This window comes from Chlamydotis macqueenii, chromosome Z, assembly GCF_036417535.1.
Source record: "Chlamydotis macqueenii isolate bChlMac1 chromosome Z, bChlMac1.mat, whole genome shotgun sequence".
NCBI lineage: Eukaryota > Metazoa > Chordata > Aves > Otidiformes > Otididae > Chlamydotis > Chlamydotis macqueenii.
Window position 1 is genome coordinate 57,327,076 of NC_141593.1, and position 21,861 is coordinate 57,348,936.

A 21,861-nucleotide genomic window follows, 5' to 3' on the forward strand; every position below is an offset into this window, starting at 1 on the left:
TAAGATGTCCAAGGGTAATCAAGATATACTTTAGGGGCTTGGAACAATTGGTTAAGGGATCAGGAACACAACAGTGTTCTCGTCTGTCCTTTCAGTTGCAGGGAATGATGTTGTAAAAACAAGAAGACCTAGCAGATCAATATCTGGCTCTGTGACTGGTGCCACTGACAGAATTTGGGGTTTTGTGAACATGGATTGGTCTACTATACATCAGATCTAGTGGTGACAGATGGAGTGCACCTGTCTCAAAGTGGGGAAAGAATCTTTTGCACAAGAGTTAGCAGGGTTAATTGAAAGAGGTTTAAACTAGATTTGAACATGGAAAGGGATAAAACCAGGCTTGCTAGAGATAAGCCTGGGGGTGGCATGCCAGTATTTGAAGGGTTCTGTGCTGTCAAGGTCCCTCGTTTTGCTCTATGATGTGGTGAATACACTGGAGCATATTTAAAATGTCCCTGTACTAATGTGCACAGCGCCTTAGCTGTCTCAGTGAAGGTAGAGAATAGAGATCCACACAGCAGCAAAGATACAAGGGTTGTTGATGCGTTAGAAACTATGGAATTGTCTGAGAATGATTACAGAGGAATTAGGGCTTCTCCCTCAGAAAAGGTGACAGGATCAAGAGCCCACCTGTAGTGCATCTACAACATGGGCCACAAACAGGAGGAAACATAAGATACTGGGCAGCTGGAAAATGATGGTGTAATCACTAGACTAGTTAAGATCGGAAGGGACATTTAAAGGTCATTTAGTCCAACCCCCCTGCAAGAAGCAGGGACATCCCTGACTAGATCAGGTTGCTCAGAGCCCCATCCAACCTGGTCTTGAATGTTTCCAGGGATGGAGCATCTACCGCCTCTCTGGGAAACCTCTTCCAGTGTTCTCCCACTCTCAGTGTAAAAAAACTTTTTCCTGATGTCTATTCCGAATCTACCTCCTTCTATTTTAAAACCATTACTCCTTGTCCTATCACAACATGCCCTGCTGAAGAGTTTCTCCCCATTTTTCTTATAAGCCCCTTTAGGTACTTGTTATGATCTGATTTTGGATGAGAGGAAGGTCCCCTTGCATTCTAGCTGACCTCAAACAAGTCTGGGAGGCTATGGGTGGCTAGACCAACCACTCATTGCAGGTTTGATCACCTCGAGAGGGATTAAGACACAAAGAAGGCCAAATGCCGTGCAATCAGACTCTAGTTTTATTATAAAAAGGAGTGAGAAGAAAAGGTGGAAACTAAGCAAGCATTCGGGATAGAGTTGCAAGAATAGTCATCACCACGGATCCACAGCGTCCTCGTGGTCCACATCTCTTGGTGCTTTGGCAGTGGGTGGTTGCTTATGTGTCCCAGAAGTCCATATCTCTCAGTGATTTGGTGGTGGGTGATTGCATTGGCATTTGTCTTTGCTGGTGGACAGTGGCAGCACAGCTTTCATAGTGGGTGATTGCATCAGTGTTTGGCGGTCGTGGTGAGGCTTGTTTCAACAGTAATTTTATCCCCGCTAAATGGCTGCAGACCCTGAGGAGCTGCACGTCCTCACTCCTCTTCATCTGTGCATCCACTCCATGACCAGCTCCTCACACATTTGTTACTTAAATTGCAAACCAGGCATCTTTGCAGCCTTGCAATCGTCCTTATCTTGTCCAGCAGTTGGAGGAATTCCCAGCTTAGATAATGGGTAGGAATTTCTCGCTTAACCAAGCAATCCTTTGAGACAAAGACTTTGCAGTTCAATCTCTCACAGTGTCTTCTGTTGTCCCCAGTCTTCTCTTCTCCAGGCTGAACAGCCCCAACTTTCTCAGCCTTTGTTCATAGGACAGGTGCTCCAGCCCTCTGATCATCTTCATGGCCCTCCTCTGGACTCACTCCAACAGGTCCATGTCCTTCTGATGACCTTTAAATGTCTCTTACAGCCCTAACTGTTCTATGATTCTATGAAGCACCCATAATCCAAGGGGAAGTGGTTGGCGACCTGCTACACCACTTAGACACAGCAAAGTTTCTGGGGCTGGCTGGTATCCTCCATAGGATATTAAGGGAGCTGGTAGAAGTGCCCACCAAGCTGCTTTCAATCACTTGTCAGCAGTCCTGGCTAATCAGGACTCAGGACTTGGAGAGAAACTCCTACTTGCTGGATGGACAGGCCAAAACCGTTGTGGTGAACAGGGTTAAATCCAGTTGGCAGCTGGTCAGATGTGGTGCTTCTCAGTGCTCAGTTGGGGTCAGTTCTGTTTAATATCTTTATCAATGATCTGGATGAAGGGGTGCACCCTCCTTAAGTTTACATGTGACACCAAGTTGGGCAGGAGTGTTGATCTGCTTGAGGGTAGGAAGGCTCTGCAGAGGGATCTGGAGAGGTTGTATTGACTGTCTGAGGTCAATTGTATGAGATCCAACAAGGCTAAGTGTCAGGTCCTGCACTTGGGTCACAACAACCCCATGCAATGCTATAGACTTGAGAAAGAGTGTCTGGAAATCTGCCCGGCGGAAAAGGACCTGATGATGTTGGTCAACAACTGCCTGAATATGAGCCAGGAGTGTGCCCAGGTGACCAAGAAGGCCAGCAGCATCCTGGCAATTATCAGAACTAGTGTGGCCATCTGATCTAGTGAAGTGATCATCCCCCTGTACTCAGAACTCGTGAGGCCACACCTTGAATACTGTGTTCAGTTTTGGGCCTCTTACTGCAAGAAAGACATTGAGGTGCTGGAGTGTGTCCAAAGAAGAGCAACGAAGGTTGTGAAGGGTCTGGATCACAAGTCTTATGAAGAGCAGCTGAGGGAACCGAGGTTGTTTAGTCTGGAGTAAAGAAGGCTGAGGGGACACCTTATCACTCTCTACAACTACCTGAAAGGAGGTTTTAATGAGTTGCATGTTGGTCACTTCTCCCAAGAAACAAGTGATAGGATGAGAGGAAATAGCCTCAAGTTGTGCCAGGGGAGGTTTAGATTGGATGCTAGGAATTGTTTATTCACTGCAAGGGTTTTCAAGCGTTGGAACAGGCTGCCTAGGAAAGTGATTGAGTCACCATCCCTGGAGGTATTTAGAAGACGGGTAGATTTGGCACTTAGGGACACGGTTTTGTGGTGGACTTGGCAGGGATAGGTTTATGGTTGGTCTCGATGATCTTAAGGGTATTTTCCAACCTAAATGATTCTATGATTCTGTGATTCCATTATTCTATGATCCTATAACCCTATAATGATGCCCTGAGAGCACTTTCATTATTTTCTGATGACCTTCCTGAGCTGATATATGGTATACAAACATATCCTGGTATATGTTCATAATGTTACTTTCTGTGTTGTACAATATGGAGGTGGATCTCTGGGTCATCTTTGAGGATCTAGCGACACAGGTGCATACCTTCTACGACAATAGGCTGATTCCCAAAGTCTAGGACATGTATCTAAAATGAAAATACGGAAGTCTTTTCTGAAGTCTATAAAATCCCCCAAACAAATGTAAAATATACTAGATTTGTTTCTTTACAGTTTAAGGCCTATTCATAATGTAATTCCAAAATAAATGTGAAATTTACTTCAGTTCATTTTAGCTATTGAAGTAATGTAATAGGAAAACAGTCAATTTTAATTTGTAAGAAAATTGCATATAATGGAGGTTAATTACAGAATATTATTAAAGCTGGTCAAAAATAAGACATATTAGCTCTACAAGGTTTAAAAAATAATGTTACCTTAAAAAATATTTCCAATATTTTTGAATGAAAAAGACTTTTGCCTTTGCAAATACAGAGGTTTTAAAAATTATATTCCTTCTGATATATTATTTTTGTGGAATAGTTTTTCAGCTTTTCAGTAGCTCTTAGAGTTATTGATATACTTAATTAAAAATTTGTGTTAACTTCAAACTATGGGTAACTCTTTGATGATACAACTCCTAATACTCTTTAATGTGTTTGGGTTTTTTTATTTATGTTTTTATTTGTTTTTAAATTAAAAAAAAGTCTTAAAATTAGATATTTTAACAGAAATATTTAAACTGATATTTTAACAGAAATATTTCAGGCTTTGAATAACTTTTAAAAAAGTATCTATCATACTACAGCTTATGTATTTCATATTAAATGCCATACACAGGGAAGGCAGGCTATTGCAACTCATAGGAGTACACAACTCTGTGCTTCCATCGTGGCCACTAATAACATAAGCCAGGTAGAGTGGTACAATCATAGATCAGAGCAAAACAATGATTCAAAGGTGGCTTAACTCCACCCAGGCAGGCTCCCACTCCTTTGGTCAGGAACTATATTTTTGATTAAGATTAACTAAAAAATAAATGCAGAGCCACAGAATTTGTTAAACCACATTTAAAAATCCTTTAAATTGTAAGAGGAAAATTACAGAGCATGGAGTGCCTGTGATTGAGCAAATACATTTTTTAAATGGAGTATTTCTTTAAATTCACATTTATACCAGTATACAACAAATACTCAGGCTGTCGGTTTTGCAGATGATAATCAGAAAATTACATTGTATATAAGTGCTGGAAAGAGGTAGACAAAGGATGTCAGCTAACATTTGACTATGAAAGAAAAGCTATTGTATGGTCCTTGATTATAGTTAGACCTTAAATGTAATTACTACACATTCTATCAATTTAGTTGTTTAGAAGCTGTGTGAAAAAGTAGTTTAAGTTTTCAGTACGCTAGGTCACAGTGAAAAACGAGGACTTCAGTATTTCTGGAACTTTTTTCAGAACTTTTTCATACATTTTTTTAACACTCCATAAAGGTCAACAATTTCATTTAGGGGCAGTTAAAATTGTATTTGAATTGAAAATATGTGTATTATTTCCATATTCACAAGTCATAAATTTACTTGGGTGTTTTTTGACCCTTTATTCAATTCCATAATGTTCATGGAGAGTTCATGGAGAAAGTATGCATTAGACTCTGCGATAAGAGGTCCATCCTCATGTGCACATGAGCCCAGAGGCATGAGACAGTAAGAGAGTGAGTGCCAGCAATTGGACACAGAGGCATGTGTCTGTGGTGGCAGCAGCTGGAGACACCTGAATATGTATGTATTATGTGGGCATGCATGTCAGTGCAATATCGGTAGTGAACACGAGGATGAATGAGAAGATAAGCAGGATAGGAGGCTGAGAAGCCAGTGTCAAAACAGCTTGATACTTGGAGCACTAAGGCATTTGAGAAGTGGCTACTGGAGAGATCAGCGGTCCAAGCCAGCAGCTGGACCAGTCACAGGAGCTTGTGGTAGGCTACTGGCAAGGCCATTGGACCGGACCAGCTTGCAGAGAGAACCCTTTTGCATGCATATAAAGACACTAGTGCATGAGGCCACTGGAAGATCAGGGAATCCAAGGTCCAGCTATTGGTTAGACTGGGTGTACAAGGCCAGTCACTGGTGGTATCCATAGTGTGTGTGAGTGTATGTCTGAAAATGAGTGCCTCCCATGGCAGGGACAAGCTGCTGGGCAGAGTGGGGATGAAACTGGTGCTGTGTAGACTGTCTTGGTCAGTTGCAGAAGAGATTAATACTGAATATATTTATACTAAGGTATATTTTTTCTTCTTACAGGCTTTCACCCTGATTAGCTGGAGAGGAGAATAGGATGAGGATGTTGACGTTACCTGTACTTGCACGAATGCTGTGGTTTTGTTTTCTATGTGCTTCTCTGGGTGACTGGCCAAGTACATACAAATATGTGTATTACACACATGTGTACATGCATGTCCACTGGGAGCACATGTTCAGCAATGTTAATAGCTGGACTTAGGGACATAGAGCTCCAACTGCCTCACTTCTGGTGGGTTATTGTGTTTGGTAACTCCCAGAATCAAGAACTGCATGAATGTTTGGGTAGTACTGTAAATGCAGACATTACCATTGGTTTGTTAGTCTATGTGGGATTTCAATAGCATTACACCTACAGGTTTGTCACATCAGCAAACATTTACTTTTTTGATATAAAAATATTCATATTCCAATTGAAAAGCATACTTTAGAGTCTGAAAATTAAGCATGTTCCTACTGTTCATAGTTTTAAGTGAGTCATTTTAGTGACCAACACATAACCTCTCATGTGTAAATTACAAAAATACACCATAAAGTTGAGAAATTGTTACGGCTTTATAGATCAGGGGATCAAGGTATTTGCAGTGTGGTCAGAACAGAAGAGAATCTGGAAAGCTATATCAACCTCTCCTACTGCCCCAGTCATCAAATTATGAGTCTGAATCTACTTCCATTTTCACTCTATCTTCAGTTGGAAGATATTATCCTAAAATGTTTGCATATTGCTTTAAGCTGAGGCTGACACCAAGCCCTTGATTTCAGCTGGTGTCTCCAAATGTCTGTCTATAATAATAGGCAATAATTAAATGAAAGGAAAAAGACTTCAGAAATGTATGTAAATTATTATTAACTAGTACACAGAATACTGACATATGATTCCTGCATATAAATATATGCTTACTACTGACCACAGAGCTCATTTTTTTTTGCAGCTACACAAGCTCCTCCAGAACTGGTAGACTTCTTGTAACTTAGAATACTCCCTTTATACGGCCAGAAAATAAATTGCACTTTCTTCAATTATCCTTCTATAAAGCCACAGAAATATGCCTCACCTGTTAAAGTGATATAATGTCAAGATGCAGGGGAAGATACAATTTCAATAGAGGGGCAGAAAGTATGGAAGAAAGTAATGACAGTTCATAAACCTGACTACTCATCCAAAATCGAGCAGTACCAGACCACTAAACTCAAGAAGTTAGCAGTAAGGTTTTTTTCCTCTTTCTCTGTAAGCAGATTTGCCAGTTTAACATTGACTATAAATTCTGAAGGATTTTTTTTTTCTAAACCAGTTAATACAATAAAGGAGATAGATAAGTGATAAATAAAAATGAAAAACAAAGCAAACAAAACCAAGCCATAAATAAACAGAAATTGGAGATTTTTTCCCTATGTATTTTAAGTATGAAATGTCTTATTTCAACTCACCCTATAGATTCTATGGATAATCTAGGTCTCAATGCCTGCAAACACAGAACAACTCTTGAAAGATGCTGTGTAGTCTCCTGGTGATTGCACTCCCACTGCAGTGCTTATGATTATTAGCAGAATGGGATTAACTCAGTAAGAAACAGGATATTTTGCTCCTTACTGAATGAAGGATCTTTCTGTTTCAGCACCCTTATCTTATGAACAGACACGGACTGGGGAATATCTGGAGTATCTTCTCTGTGTGCTTTAGTTTTAAGATTTCTTCATTTCCAAATAACCCAGTTTTACAATTGTAGAAATATACAGATAGGAAACTGTATTTTCATGACATAGATCTTAACTTTTTGTTTTCTTCTATTATTTCTTGATATGCAAAGTAAACTGCAAAATCTAAACAATATAAAATAGTAATACAACACAAATCATAGTATCTAACCATTATAACAGAGTTGCAGAGTTAATGCTTATTAAATGCCTGAATATCTGAAGAGTTATTTGGTAACAAATTACACTGCTTTAAATATTAGATATGCTATGCCCAAATAGCTGCAATATTTCAATTCTCAGTTAATAATTTTCCTGGAGACAATTTATTATTTCTTATTAACATACAGTTTTATTGTGGAACAAGTATCAAAGCATCTGACAGGTTCATTTTGTTAGCAATCCGGACCCTTAAGGGAAATTTATTCTTGTCTGTACTACTCATTTCTGTTGTAAAAGGTGTCTTCTATAGGTATAGCAAACAACAGACACAGTTGCACGTGCCCTGTAGGGTTTATAAATCTCTTATTGATCCAACTAGGGAGAATTAGCTGAAGTTGCAACAGCTAGTTTTAGCCCCAGACCGTCCAAATAGGATAATGACCAGGATATAGGTATTTTTATGCATTTAGAAATTGAAAATAGAATAGTAATTGAATACAGATGGTTTACACCTTTTGCATCCTTCTTTGCCACACCGTGCTACCAAAATCATGAATAAAATTGTTATATTAGTGACTACACATCAGATGAAAATTATGCTTTATTCCTACTAAACAGAAAGTGTACTTTATACATCAGTATGTCATACAAATTTTTGTATTTATCACAGAATGAATATATGGATTGCAAGGAGCAGAAAAAGAGACACATTTTCTCTCCAAATGACAAACAATGGTTTTGAATAAACCAAATTGATCATTATTAACAATTTTTACTGTTCTTTCCATCTGAATATTTCAACATTATTGGCTGAAAGGAAATGAAAGAGGTGAAAGTTTATATGTTTCATGAGTGAAGTGAAAGAGAATGCTGAACTCTATGAGCAATTGTATTTGCCAGCTAGTTTACTACTGTGTTATGGTGAGAATCAAAAGGCAATGATGATATACACTTTGCTGAAAATTTTTGGTATTTTATTAGTTTAAGTAATAGGTCTCAGGTAGCATTTTCCTATTCATTTTCACCCTTAGTACCAGGTGATTTTTACTTGCTACTGATTTCACAGTAGCAAGTAGTGAATATGAGAAAAAATTTGCACTTGGTTCCATAGAATTAGACAGTGTCTACATTTGAGTATTGGGTCTCCCTAAGAAGTCATGCCATGCTGAACACAAAAAGTCTCAAAACTTTGCATTTATACATATAATGTTTCCATGCATAAACAAATATCTTGGTGTTTGTACTTAAGTTGTCCAAACAGCTGCTAGTCACAGTCAGCCAACCTCCTCTGGAAGTCTATTTACAAGAGAAGTCAGAGCAGTTTATTATCCTGCAATGCAAAGGAAGCAAGAACAGGCAACAAAACAAAAATAGCTTCACATTTTTGAACTTTATGTGTAACTGTGTTTACATTTTTCTATCAGTTCCCCTAAAAAGTCATCATGTAAAGTGCAACTCTGTACAAGACTTCTAGGGCTTTTTGAAGGTAGGCACCTAACAATGAACAAGACTTTCTTATTCAGGAAAATACATCTTAGCAAGCAGGACAGTTACTAAAGCAACAAGCTTTGGCTTTCATGTTAGAGTAATATCAAAGAGACTCTAGAAAGTTATGCTGAAACATATTTTCTGTTGAAAAATTCTGATGGATGACCAGTGAAAGATTTCATGGAACTGTCTCCTTACCAGACTCTTCTGACAAATTCAAGCCATTTTGCTTCTGAACCTGCTTGAAACTAACAGCCTCCCTAAGCATGGCAAACAGCCCATCAAAGGAGGATGAATCCACCAGACATACCCAGATGGCCTTAAACTCTTCCCCTTTGCAAACCTCAACACCCACAAGCTCAGTTTCACTCACTTCGCAACATAAGCTTGTAGAGTTTGAGTAAGAGTATTTTGATTTCGAAATGACACTTGCTAGTGTTCCTGAGAGAATAACATCAAAATGTCAATATTTTTAGGTAATTTTGGAGAACTATGACTTCAGTAGGAATGTAAATAACAAATGTATAGAAATCCTATTTTCTTATTGCGTATATATTCTAACTTTGAATGACACTATTACTTCAAACAAGAAAGAATAATCACTTCCAGGCTCTTAAAATATGTGTCTCTGACACTTCTGAAAACAGTGCAAATGGTATAATTATGTATTTATGGCTTTTTGAGACTATTCACTGTCTGCTAGGAAATGGAGAAATCAACTTCTGTCCTTTTATTCAGGTTCTGACCTTCCATTTTAAAAATGTGCCTACAATTTATCGTTGTAAAGAAAACCTCAGCACATCTGCTTAAACTTGTAGGAAGCCATGAAAAGTAGTTATGAAAAGCAGCTATGAAATGTGTGAAATTTTCTATTTGTTTCAGCTAGAAGATTTCATGCATATTTCCAGTGATGATAATTAAATTGTCAACACTTTTAATTTCATTTGAGAAAAGTCAGGGAAGGTTTCTTTTACAGAACTCTCAGATTTTGTCTTGCTTCTGTGCTACAAATGGATTTCAGTTTGGACATACTTGTATGTATTTCCTTTTCTCAAAATATAAATTCAGATGTCAATTGCAGACAATAAACCTATTGAAGTTCATCCATTAACCATTTTGACAGGAAAATGTGGCAGGGACATTTAATACAACTGATTATTTTTACAGTACAACTGTTATCCTTGAAAAGATCAATGCATCTGAGTAATGTCTTTCTTGTCTTTTTAATGTCTGAATGAAGATTTCCTGTTTCAAGGATGCTGATTCATAATTTTAAAATAGTGCATTTCATGTATTGTTAGTTGTCACTGTACCAGTGGAGATACAAGGAAGTTCATAATGACCTTTCATTACCAGACTCTTTACAATTCATATGCCTATAGAGAGACAATCTTCAACAGTTTTACAGGGGACTTCTTTTTGCCTTGGTTCAAGAGCTTTTCTTCTTTTTCATGAATGGGTTAAGAAAATTGTGATTTCACTCAACTTCAAATGCTTATACCCTAACTTGATAATATAGTAACCTTCTGTAAATTAGAAGTTTACAAAATATTTTGCCAAATTACAACGCTGAAATGGATTATCAATTTGCCAAGAAATTTAGAATCCACAAATTTTTGTGTTTTGCTTCATGTTCTTTATAAAGTTCTGCAGCTTCTTATTTCCTGGTATTCATTTTATTGACCATTCCCTTTCAAATTACCATAAAGCAACTACCTTTCACCTGATTTTATTTTCTATTTCCCTAAAATACATCTAGATATCTATTTAAATATCTTTGTTTCTAGTTTTCCCCAAACTACTAGCTTGACAAGATTTTCAGTTGGTTTCAAACTATGCTAAGCAAGGTAGGCTAGCACTTTACCAGTTTCTTCTTAAGAGGAACAGGAGGCAGAGGGAAGCATAGACAAGCTATTTTGGACATATCTTTCCTGACTCTGACGTTCTCAAAAAAGTAAAGTTTCCTGGGCCACTGGCTGTTATCCAGTCACAAATGTATCTCCTCCTTTGCTAATGATTTTCACACAACATCTGTTAACAAAAGCTCAAATGTTCATTTGCAAAATGTTGATTATTGATATTTGTTCAAGCAGTTTTTGGATAATCTTGACGGAAGTGTATATATAATCCAGAGTTATTGGATACTTTTAGTAATTGTAAATTGAATTGGAAAACATGAACAATCAGGATTGAATTTGCTAATATATGATGTGAGTTGTTAGAATTTCAGCTCAGACTTCATATTTTCTTAGTTTCTTCAATGGATTGCAATGCATCAAACACAGGAACAAGAATTACCATACGTTTGAATGAATTCAACATTTTCTCTGCTTTTTTTGAACTGACGTACATTGTTCATTTGTCTTAGCTCACTTTCTTGCCCAGCTATTTCTTTCCTGTACCACTGTCCTTCCATACCTATATTTATGAGAGCATAAAGAACTTCTGTTCTGAAAGAAAAATAAGTATAATTTTGAAAAATACAATGAGGGAAGATGGTACCATTTACATATGGGTTTTGTTAGCTTTCTTCTTTCTCCATTTTCATTTTTAACAAAAAAAAAACCCCACAATAATTTAAAATAAATGTGTCATAGTAGGTCAAAATTATCTGTATTACAATTGCATTAGCATCAAAGATGAAATATATATATCTAGAAAAACAGACCCGTTCCTACTGCTACTACTTTCTATAAGGGAAGTCAGTTGCTTAGAATATATATACTGAGTAACTACTTTCTGTAATTAACCTCAACTATCAACAGTATCATTTAGCATATTGTTCACTTTAGACTTTTGAAATAAGACTAGTCGTATAGCAAAAGCTAAACTCATGTCAACAAGTTTTACGGAACAGGGCCGTAAAGAACTCCTACAGAAGCAGTGGAACAATTAGCTTAAGGAATCACTTGCGTGTGAAAGACAGACAGCTAAATAGTCAGATAGATAGATAAAAAATCTGCTTCTATCTATTTATCATCAATGCATGTATAGAAGACTGCCTTACTCTTCTTCTCAGCTCTCTCTGCTCCTCTAGTCTCGAGGTACACTTTGCTTTGTGCTAATCTTCCCTATTGAGCTTTGACCATTTGTCAGAGCTTCCAAAGTTTGTGAAAACTCTCCCTGCAGTGTTTAGAACATACAGCTGACACCTTATGTCATTAGCTTGAACCATAGATTTGACTTACTTTAAATGCAGAAAAGAGAAACTAAAAGAAGGTAAGGGAAGTGAAGATAAACTAAGTTAAACAAAGCTCTTCCCTATTACTCTGTTTTCCTGTAAAAGGTTTTATTTTTTTCTGTTTTTTAATGTCTTATATATTCTTTCTGACTAGCACTTGCTTTTAACATCCCACAGCTATGCTTCCAGTTGGACAACCAGTCTTTGGGTGTTCATCATCTTTGGAACAATAAAGGTTGTGAGTATACATAAAGGTGCTGCCAAACAAATACACTTGACAGGGAAAAACTCCTGGAAAATGTTGCATTGCAAGTAGGGTCTACTGATACCCTTGACGTAAAATAGAGCAAAAAACCCCAAAATACTTGAAATAACTACATTTTTATAAATATCTATGTGAACACTAGCAAAAAGCACACTAAACTGCTACCAGAATGGATACAACATATATACATTTACTGAGAAATAAGTATTTGTACGTATGTAATTTACTTCATTTATTAAATAAAGAGACAAAGAAATCTTTGAACTATATATGCATGACAGACATGCATTTATGTGATTAATGGCTTCATAGGATAGTGTAAGTTCTAGGAGGGCATAATGTATCAACAGATGAATAAACTTCTGAATGTTATTTAACTTTGGGAAAAAAACAAACTTTGGGAGTCGCTAGATCTGTAATATACTTGTAGAGAACAAGAAGAAGGAAGCCAGCTATCATAGGCTGCCTGAGTCATAACAATAGGCATTAAACTGCTTTTTTTGGAGCTCTTCAGAATTTCAGAGTATAAAGTATAGTCATTCAGAAGAAAAATGCAAAAATGTTGTAAGGTGCAAATTAAGTTTCAAATTTTAAAAATATTTTTAAATGTTACTCAGGAAAGTCAGGAAGGGTTTACGTGGCTAAATAACAAGACTGGTAAGAATCTGTAATTTTCTGTCCATTACTTCCAAAATATCTTACATAGATTCATGGAACAGCTAAGGTCAGAAGGGATCTTTAAAGGTCATTTAGTCCAAGTCCCTTGCAAGAGGCAGGGGCATCTCCAACTAGATCAGGTTGCTCAGAGCCCTGTCCAACCTGGTCTTGAATGTTTCCAGGGATGGGGCATCTACCACTTCTCTGGGAAACCTCTTCCAGTGTTCCACTCTCACTGCAAAAATTTTTTTCCTAATGTCTAATCTGAATCTACCTCTCTCTATTCTAATACCATTACCCCTTGTTCTATCACAACAGGCCCTGCTAAAGAGTTTCTCCTCTTCTTGCTTATAAGCCCTTTTTAGGTACTGGAAGACCACTATAAGCTCTCCCTGAAGCCTTCTCTTCTCCAGGCTGAACAGCCCCTACTCTCTCAGCCTGTCTTCATAGGAAAGGTGCTCCAGCCCTCTCATCATTTTCACAGCCCCGCCCTGGACTCTCTTCAACAGGTTCACATCATTCGTTGCTGGGGGCTCCAGAACTGGACACAGTACTCCAGGTGGGGTCTCACCAGGGCAGAGCAGAGGGGCAGAATCACCTCCCTTCACCTGCTGGCCACGCTCCTCTTGATGCAGCCCAGGATGTGGTTGGCCTTCTGGGCTGCCAGCATTGTTGACTCATGTTGAACTTCTCATCTGACAGCACTCCCAAGCCTTTCTTCTCAGGGCTGGTCTCGATCCTTTCTCCACCCTGCCTGTATTTATTCTTTGGGTTGCCCGAGCCCATACTCAGGACCTTGTACTTGGCCTGGTCGAACTTCAGGTTTTGAGGTTTGCATGGGCCCACCTCTCCAGCCTGTCAAGATCCATCTGAGTCCCATCCCTTCCCTCCAGCATGTCAACTGCACCACACAGCTTGGTGTCATCAGTGAACTTGGTGAGGGTGCACTCTATCCCACTGTCCATGTCGTCAACAAAGATGTTAAACAGCGTCAGTCCCAATACCGGCCCCCGAGGAATGCCACTCATCACTGGTCTCCATCTGGACATCAGGCCATCGACCACAACTCTTTGAGTGCAGCCATTCAGCCATTTCATTATCCACTGAGTGGTCCATCTTTTTTTTCATTATCTGAAAACTGGTCTTATTTCCTTAAAGTAAGCCCAATGAAACATTAAAGCTCTTCAGATCCAGGTGCCATAGTAAAAAGTCTCCATAAAACTGCAATAGGCAAGTAGAAATTTTTTATTCATAATAATCAGTAATTAGAGTAATGGATTTGATTGTACTAGTTAATAAGCTACATAGTGAAATGCACCACTTCCATATCTATTATTCTCAAATACTTACTAATTAGTCAAGATAGAGTAGTGTAAAAATAGTAGCCTACAGGATATAAAATGCACCTCACCAACAAAAAACTGAACCAAAACAAATGCTATGTAATATTACTCTCATCCCTCAGAATCCACATTCTAGTTTGATTTAAGACTTTCAATGACAAGTGCACTTTTTCAAAAACAAGTAGCATTATACCTGGTCTGCTGAGGGCTGATGGGCCTCATTTGTCAGAGAAGAGTATCTTTGATCATAGGCTTGTGAAGGCGATGAAGAGGGTTTTAAACTAAAGTTGCTGGCGTAGGGGAACCTCTGTCCATCCCACTCCTACCAGTTTGATTCCAGTGCCAGTGTGCTGAGCCTGGAGAAGGACCACAGTTCAGCAGGAGAGCAACTGCAGAGCAGCATAAAGGAATTCCAGACACTCTAGCCAGAAAATCATCTACAATGGGGCCCAACTTAAATGCCTCTATGTAAATACACATAGCATGGAGACAAGAAAATTCAGACAAGTGCACACCAGCAGGATTATGATCTTACAGAAATTTCACCACGGAGATGTGGTGAAATGGCTGTTATGACTGGAGTGTTGAAATCGAAGTTTACAGGCTCTTCATGAAGGACAGACAGGGGAGATGAGGAGGGGGTGTTGCCCTCTATTTCAATGACCCACTGGAATGCATGGAGCTCCACCTGGGCATGGATGAGGAGCCAGTTGAGATCTTATGGGTCAGGATTAAAGGGAGGGCAGAGACAGGAGACATTATAGTGGGAGTCTGCTACAGGCCACCTGACCAGGAATGCTGAGTGGATGAGGCCCTCTACAGACCTCTGATCACAAGTCCTGTTCCTCATGGGAGACTTCAATCACCCCAACATCTGTTGGAGGAACAACACAGCAGGGCATGACTAATCCAGGAGGTTCCTGGAATTCATTGATCATAACTTCCTTCTCTGAGTGATACAGGAGCCAACAAGGAGAGGTGCTATGCTTGACCATATTTTCTGCAATAAGGAGGAGCTTGTGGGGACTGTGAAGACCAAGGGCAGTGTTGGCTGCAGTGACCACGAAATGGTGCAGTTCAAGATCTTTAGGGCAGTATGAAGGGTACACAGCAAGCTCATTCAGGAAAACAGACTTTGGCCTCTTCAGGGATCTGCTTCGCAGAGTAACATGAGACAAAGCCCTGGAGGAAAAAGGTGACTAAGAAAGCTGGTTAATATTTAAAGGAGCACATCCTCCAAGCTCAGGAGCGATGCCTCCCAACAAAGAGGAAGTCAAGTAAAAATGTGAGGAAGCCTACATAAATGAACAAAGAGCTCCTGGACAAAATTGAGACACAAAAAGGAAGCCTACAGAGGGTGGAAGCAAGGACGGGTAGCCTGAGAGGAATACAGAGAAATTGACTGAGCAGACTGGGATCAGGTTAGGAAAGCCAAAGCCCTGATAGAATTAAATGTGGTCAGGGACAACAAGGGCAACAAGAAAAGCTTCTATAGGTATGTCAGAGATAAAAGGAAGACTAGGAAAAATGTTGTCCCTCTCTAGAGGAAATGAGATACGTGGTTACCTAGGACATGAAGAAGGCTGAGGTACTCAATGACTTTTGCCTCATCCTTCACTGGCGAGTGTTATAGGAAGTTGCAGCAGGCAGAGGTGGGGACTGGGAGAATGAAGAACCACCCAATATAGGAGACAATTAGGTTCAAGACCATCCAAGAAACCTGAAGGTGTACAAGCCCACTGGACCTGATGAGATGCATTCATGTGTCCTGAGGGAACTGGCTAATGAAGTTGCTAAGCCATTATCCATTATATTTGAGAAGTTGTGGCAGCTTGGTGAGGTTCCCACTGACAGTAAAAGGGGAAACATAAACCTCATCTTTAAAAAGGAAAAAAAGGAAGACCTGAGCAACGACAGGCCAGTCAGTCTCACCTCTATATCTGGCAAGACAATGGAAGCATATCCTGCTGGAAAACATGCTAAGACACATGGAAAATAAGGAGATGATTGGTAACAGCCAACATGACTCCAGTAAGGGTAAATTCTGCCTGACAAATTTGGTGGCCCGCTATAATCGGGTTATAGCTTTGATGGATCAGAGAAGAGAAACTGACATGATTTACCTAGATTTATGCAAAGCATTTGACACCGTACCACATCCTTATCTCTAAACTGGAGAGGCATGAATTTGACAGATGGACCGCTCAGTGGATAAGGAATTTTTATTAAAACTTTCATTAAATGTCTTCATAGTTTCACATCCTTTAAGTAAGCTAGGTGTAACTCAAGGAAGAAGGTTCATTTGCAGCTCAGATGACTTTCTGCACAATTACAGTACTTCTTGTTAATCTCTTTTGTAGTTTATTGAACTATGCTTGACCTGTCTCATGTACTTCAAGGTTAACAGATTATTTGACCAAGTGGCCTACACCTCATGCCTTACAAATATATAAGAAAACTTTCTTCAAAATAGTCATAACATTTTGTAAGGCTTTCACACTTTAAAGTTTTGATAATACTCAATTAAGAAACAAGAACATTATGTTCTCTAATTCTTTAAATTCCATTGAGTAATAGTTAAGATTTTGGAGATCTATATTAAACAATGGATGAATTATGTCAGCTTTGTTAAATACTGGGTAAAATATAGGCCTAGTTAGTAATATCTTGCTCTTGTTTATAATTGCTACAATTAGAGATGGTATCTATTGGGTTTTTTTAATTTAAATTTTTGTATTAAGCTACAGCTGTTTTTTAATTGCCAATTTTCAACATGAGCTAAGTTCAAATCTACCATTTTACAGCTGCAATTTATTAAGAACTAGCACTTTAAAGGTACAGTATTGAAAGATTAATAGTGAATTATGGCACAGTCTGCACATTAAACCACCACCTTATGCAGCAAATGTTACAGACAATCTGCAACCTGAAATATTAATATCTTAGTACTTTGGAGATTACATTAATTACAGTCACTCTAAGAATGCAATTATTAGACTGCTTTACAGTAGCCACTAAGGTCACTTTATACAAGTAATTATTCACCTGCTACAAAACTCCATTAATATATTAACAGATTACAAATCTGTGTTTTCTGCTTAAAGTTGTGTTGTTTTGAAAGGAAAGCAATAGGAGTGATGGGCCTGCGACAGAATGAAGTTCCGCTGCTGCAAACTGAGGTTTGTTCTGGCACTGAATTTCATCAGAAGGCAATATACGGCCATGAATACTAATGGGCCTTCCTCATGGCTGGAAAGTCAATCTGCTGTTAATACAAAAAGCTTCTGTTAGAACATGGATGTTACTCAAATAGTACCAAAGTTGGACTTTTTATATGTTGCAAGGTCCATCCAAATGTGCAAGCAAATTTGGGAGTACAAGCTGGGCTGCAAATCTGCCCTGCAGTGGAAGCTAAAGTAAATCCCCAGCTGTGTTGGTGTGTTCCTCTGTGGGGAAAGGAAAAAAAAAAAAAGGAAAAATAGCAAAATTGGCTTTTGATTCTTAATAGTAAAGTATTAGTTGGTGCCTGACAAATAGGAAGACAATATCAGTTAAAGTAATATAGGAGTTTATTTGTAAGTTTTTTAAAGGTTATAACTTGAGTTGAATGGATACTATAAAACACATACCATGTATATTTATTCAAAAGTATTTAATGAATTTGTTTCCAAATTCACCAAGGCCAAATATACCCACACAAATGTATCAAGAAAGGATATTTTACAGTCATAATTGCAAAAGATTTGAACAAATCAGCACTAAAATTTTTATTTGTAAATACTTGAATTGGTTACACAAGGAAGAAATTTTTTACAATGTGGGTGGTGCAACACTGGAACAGATTTCCCATAGAGGTAGTTGGTGCCTCATCCCTGGAAACATTCAAGGTGACCAGGTTGGACAGGGCTCCGAGCAATCTGATCTAATTGGAGATGTTCCTGCTCCTTCCAGGGGGATTGGAGTAGCTGACCTTTAAATGGCCCTTCCAACTATCCTAGGATTCTAAGACTCTATGATACCCAAATCTGAGGATAATTACTTACCAATTAACAGAAAGAAATTAGTTCCTTACATGTCCAAGTGAAATATTTCACGTTATAGAAACTGGACACTGAAAACCAGGTTGGTTTTTGTTTTTGGTTTTTTGTTTGGTTTTTTTTTTTTGAGGAAACTAAATGTTTTGTTTAGTTAGTTATTTTCAGTTGGAATAGTAGTGTCTTCCAATCAAGACCTGAACCATCTGGTTCAAGGCACTCTACATTATACCTTGGAGTTAAACTGTGCTATGTGGATTATTAAGGATAATGGAATTGATTGTATGGAAAATGAAACTTCAGAACTCTATATTGTCTTAGAATTAATAGGGCGTTCTGTATAACATCACCTGCTTCTTTTCTACTATAGTAGTATTTATGAACTCCAGGTATTATGAAAACATTTGCACATGTGATTAGCTATACACAAGAATTAGGAATGTATTACTTTCCTTAAATGTTCGAGCAGCTTTTCTTGTAAAGAATTTACTACAGTCATACTTTTCAATTTACGTTTTTGCTGTATTAAACTCCTGCTGTCCCATCAATTAGGAAGTATTGTTCGTATGGTGTGCTGACTCCTCTTTACTGGTGACAAAATCCTCACTGACATACATTTTTGTAGTAGGCTAAACATCTAGAAGGTAACTTATATGAATTATTCAAGGAAATACTAAGCTAACAGCAAAAGGTGAACAAAGGAGAGTTCACTTAGCACAAAATACAGCTGTCAAGATTCAAATTTATCAAGTCACCAAGAAGCTTGAAGGAAAGAAAATTTAAATTGTACGTATGCCTGTGCCAAAGTGTAGGTGATAAACAAGAAGAATTAGAATTGCGTGTTTATGAGTATAAATTTGCCTTAATTGGTAGTACTGAAACTTGTGGTAATCACGTTATTGGACTGTTAAAATCAATGGTTACAAACATTTATAAATTAAGTGAACAAAAGATGAGGAGTGGTGTTCTATCTCAAATGTTATACCAATTAATTCTAAGGTATTGAAAAGTCTGAAGTAAATGATGTTGGATAACTGCTTTTATATTATAATACACATGACAAGCACTGGATAAAATATAGAATGACACTGCTATTTCTAAAAATATTCCTTAGTTTTCTAATAGATTATTGATTCTGAGATGTTGTAACAGCTAAAGATATGATTACAAGAATAAAAATCACTTCATTAGATGTGCTACACTTGAAATCCAAACTATTAATAAACATAGCTGATTATAGAAAGAGGTTGGATGTCCACTCTTAGAAACTATTTTGCGCAGAAGCAGATAGGACAATAAATACCTAAATGAATGAACAACAGCTGTAATACATTCCATGAGTGAAAAAGTAACAAAAAGCTTTAAAAGAAGTCTTTAAAGTGAAGTGAAAATTTCTATCAAAAAGTAAAAGCAAAACCTATAATATAAGAAGTGATGGGAAGCAAAGGAAAAATTGATAGAGAAAATTTGAACTGTAGAAATCCATAAGTAAAACAAATACAAAAAAACCCAAACGTCAGTTGCTTACCATGTTAAGAAAAATAAATTCCACTGTTGTCAATATGCTTAGTTACAAGTCAGCCTGAACACAGAAATACTGTAGACTGTTTGTTAGCCAATAAGCTTCAGTGGTGGGGGGCAACGGCTGGCAAATACCTGTTTCCAAGTTCAGAAGAAGAGGGTTTAATTTCCTTTCATGGCTCAGCCCAAACTATCGAAAAGTTGAGCTTGTGCTTTTAATTTCACTACTCACTATTTTTTCACTACCGATGTCCAAGTAAAGCCAAATGATAGTTTAATAGTACTACATGGATTCCAGTCTCTTCTTGTATGAACTTGCCATGTTTAAGTGCAAGAGTCTCTGAACTTCATTAAGCTATCTCTTGTTGACATGAACTAAAGAATCATCTCCATGATACTGGACTTTTATAGAAGGACATTTTAGCACTGTCAAAAACAATGTAGAGAAGGCACAAGTATTCAGTTAGTATGTCTGAATGTCAGGAAAAGCTAGATGTAGTATTCATGTGATAATGATGATAAACACTCTGATTCTGCTACTAAGTCTAAAGTATGTTAAGCAACACTTGTTGACAATAAATATTTTTAAATTGATACACTTATTTATGCCAGTTTTAAGATTTGGGAAGACTGTAGAAATTTTTGAGTACTAGCAGAAAGCTAATACTATGTCAATATTTATAAAGGGTAAATTAACCTGGGTAATAGATCTGGTTAATTATGGACCTGTCAGTCTGACATCAGTCTTGAAGAAAATAATGGAGCAGCTGCTACAGGGTTTGGTTAAAAAAGAATTAAAGGGAGTTAATATAATTAATGTCAATTAGCATGGACTTATGAAAACTAAATCTTATCCACCTCAACTTAGCATCTCCTTTGAATACATCAGTTTTGTGTGCAAAATTGCAAATTGTCTGCAAATTTTGATGATGGACATAATCTTTTCCTTTGAGTTGAAATAATTTCATTTTGATGAAGAAGTTGAACAATACAAAATCCTTTTCCTGTGTAGGTCATGGAATAAAATCTGGTTAGCAGTGTATCTTGAAGGACTCAGGAGGATTTGCTTCTTGGTCCACCACTAATAAAAAGTATTAATAAAACTTTACTGGTAAATTTTATAGGTAACAAATATTGATTCATTAAATCATAGTGAAGATCATAGACATAAACAGACTCACTAGTAAACCGGCTGAATTACAATACGACAGATGTAAAGTAAATTAGTCAAGAAGAAAAATGTAACACACTAACAAGATGGAAAATCATCCAGGAAGGCATTAATTAAAAAAAAAAAATCATAGTTATTAAACTGAATATATGCTAAATATGTGTGTCACTGTGGCCAAACCTTGGCAGTGAATGAATGAATGAAACCCTTTCCATGGGGAAATAATCTAATTGGACTAGAATTTTTATTACTTCTGTGTCATGTATGTATCTCTGGTTTTGACATAGATACAACTGGAATACTGAGTCCAGTTACAGAGTCTGTACTCCACTTTTTTTTTTCAAAAAATAATATTGAAAAACTCAGAAGTTCAAAGAAAAGATGTTATTCAAGAGCTGAAATAAACACATTATAGCAGTCTTCCAAAACTGTTTACTTGTAGTATTCCTTTCACATTTTTATAATTAATTACCCATACAGATGACAGTGTAGATTTGTAGATTTCCTACAGTTTTTCCTTCCCAAAAGCATTTCTTATCCTCTAATTTATACTCATGACCAGCAACTTTTCATTTTCTGCTTTTGTCATACAGGTAGACAGACTTGAAAGGAGTTTGTTTATTTAGCTTATCAGGGTGTTCCGGTTTTGTTTGGGGGTGCGGTGGAAGGGGGGAGGGTAAAGTGGTAGCTTCTGTAGGAAACTGCTAAAAGTTGTTCCCCTTTGTTCAGCGGACTTGGCTGGGCCTAGGGTGGATTTGCTGTTGGCCAAGGCCGAGCCAATTGGT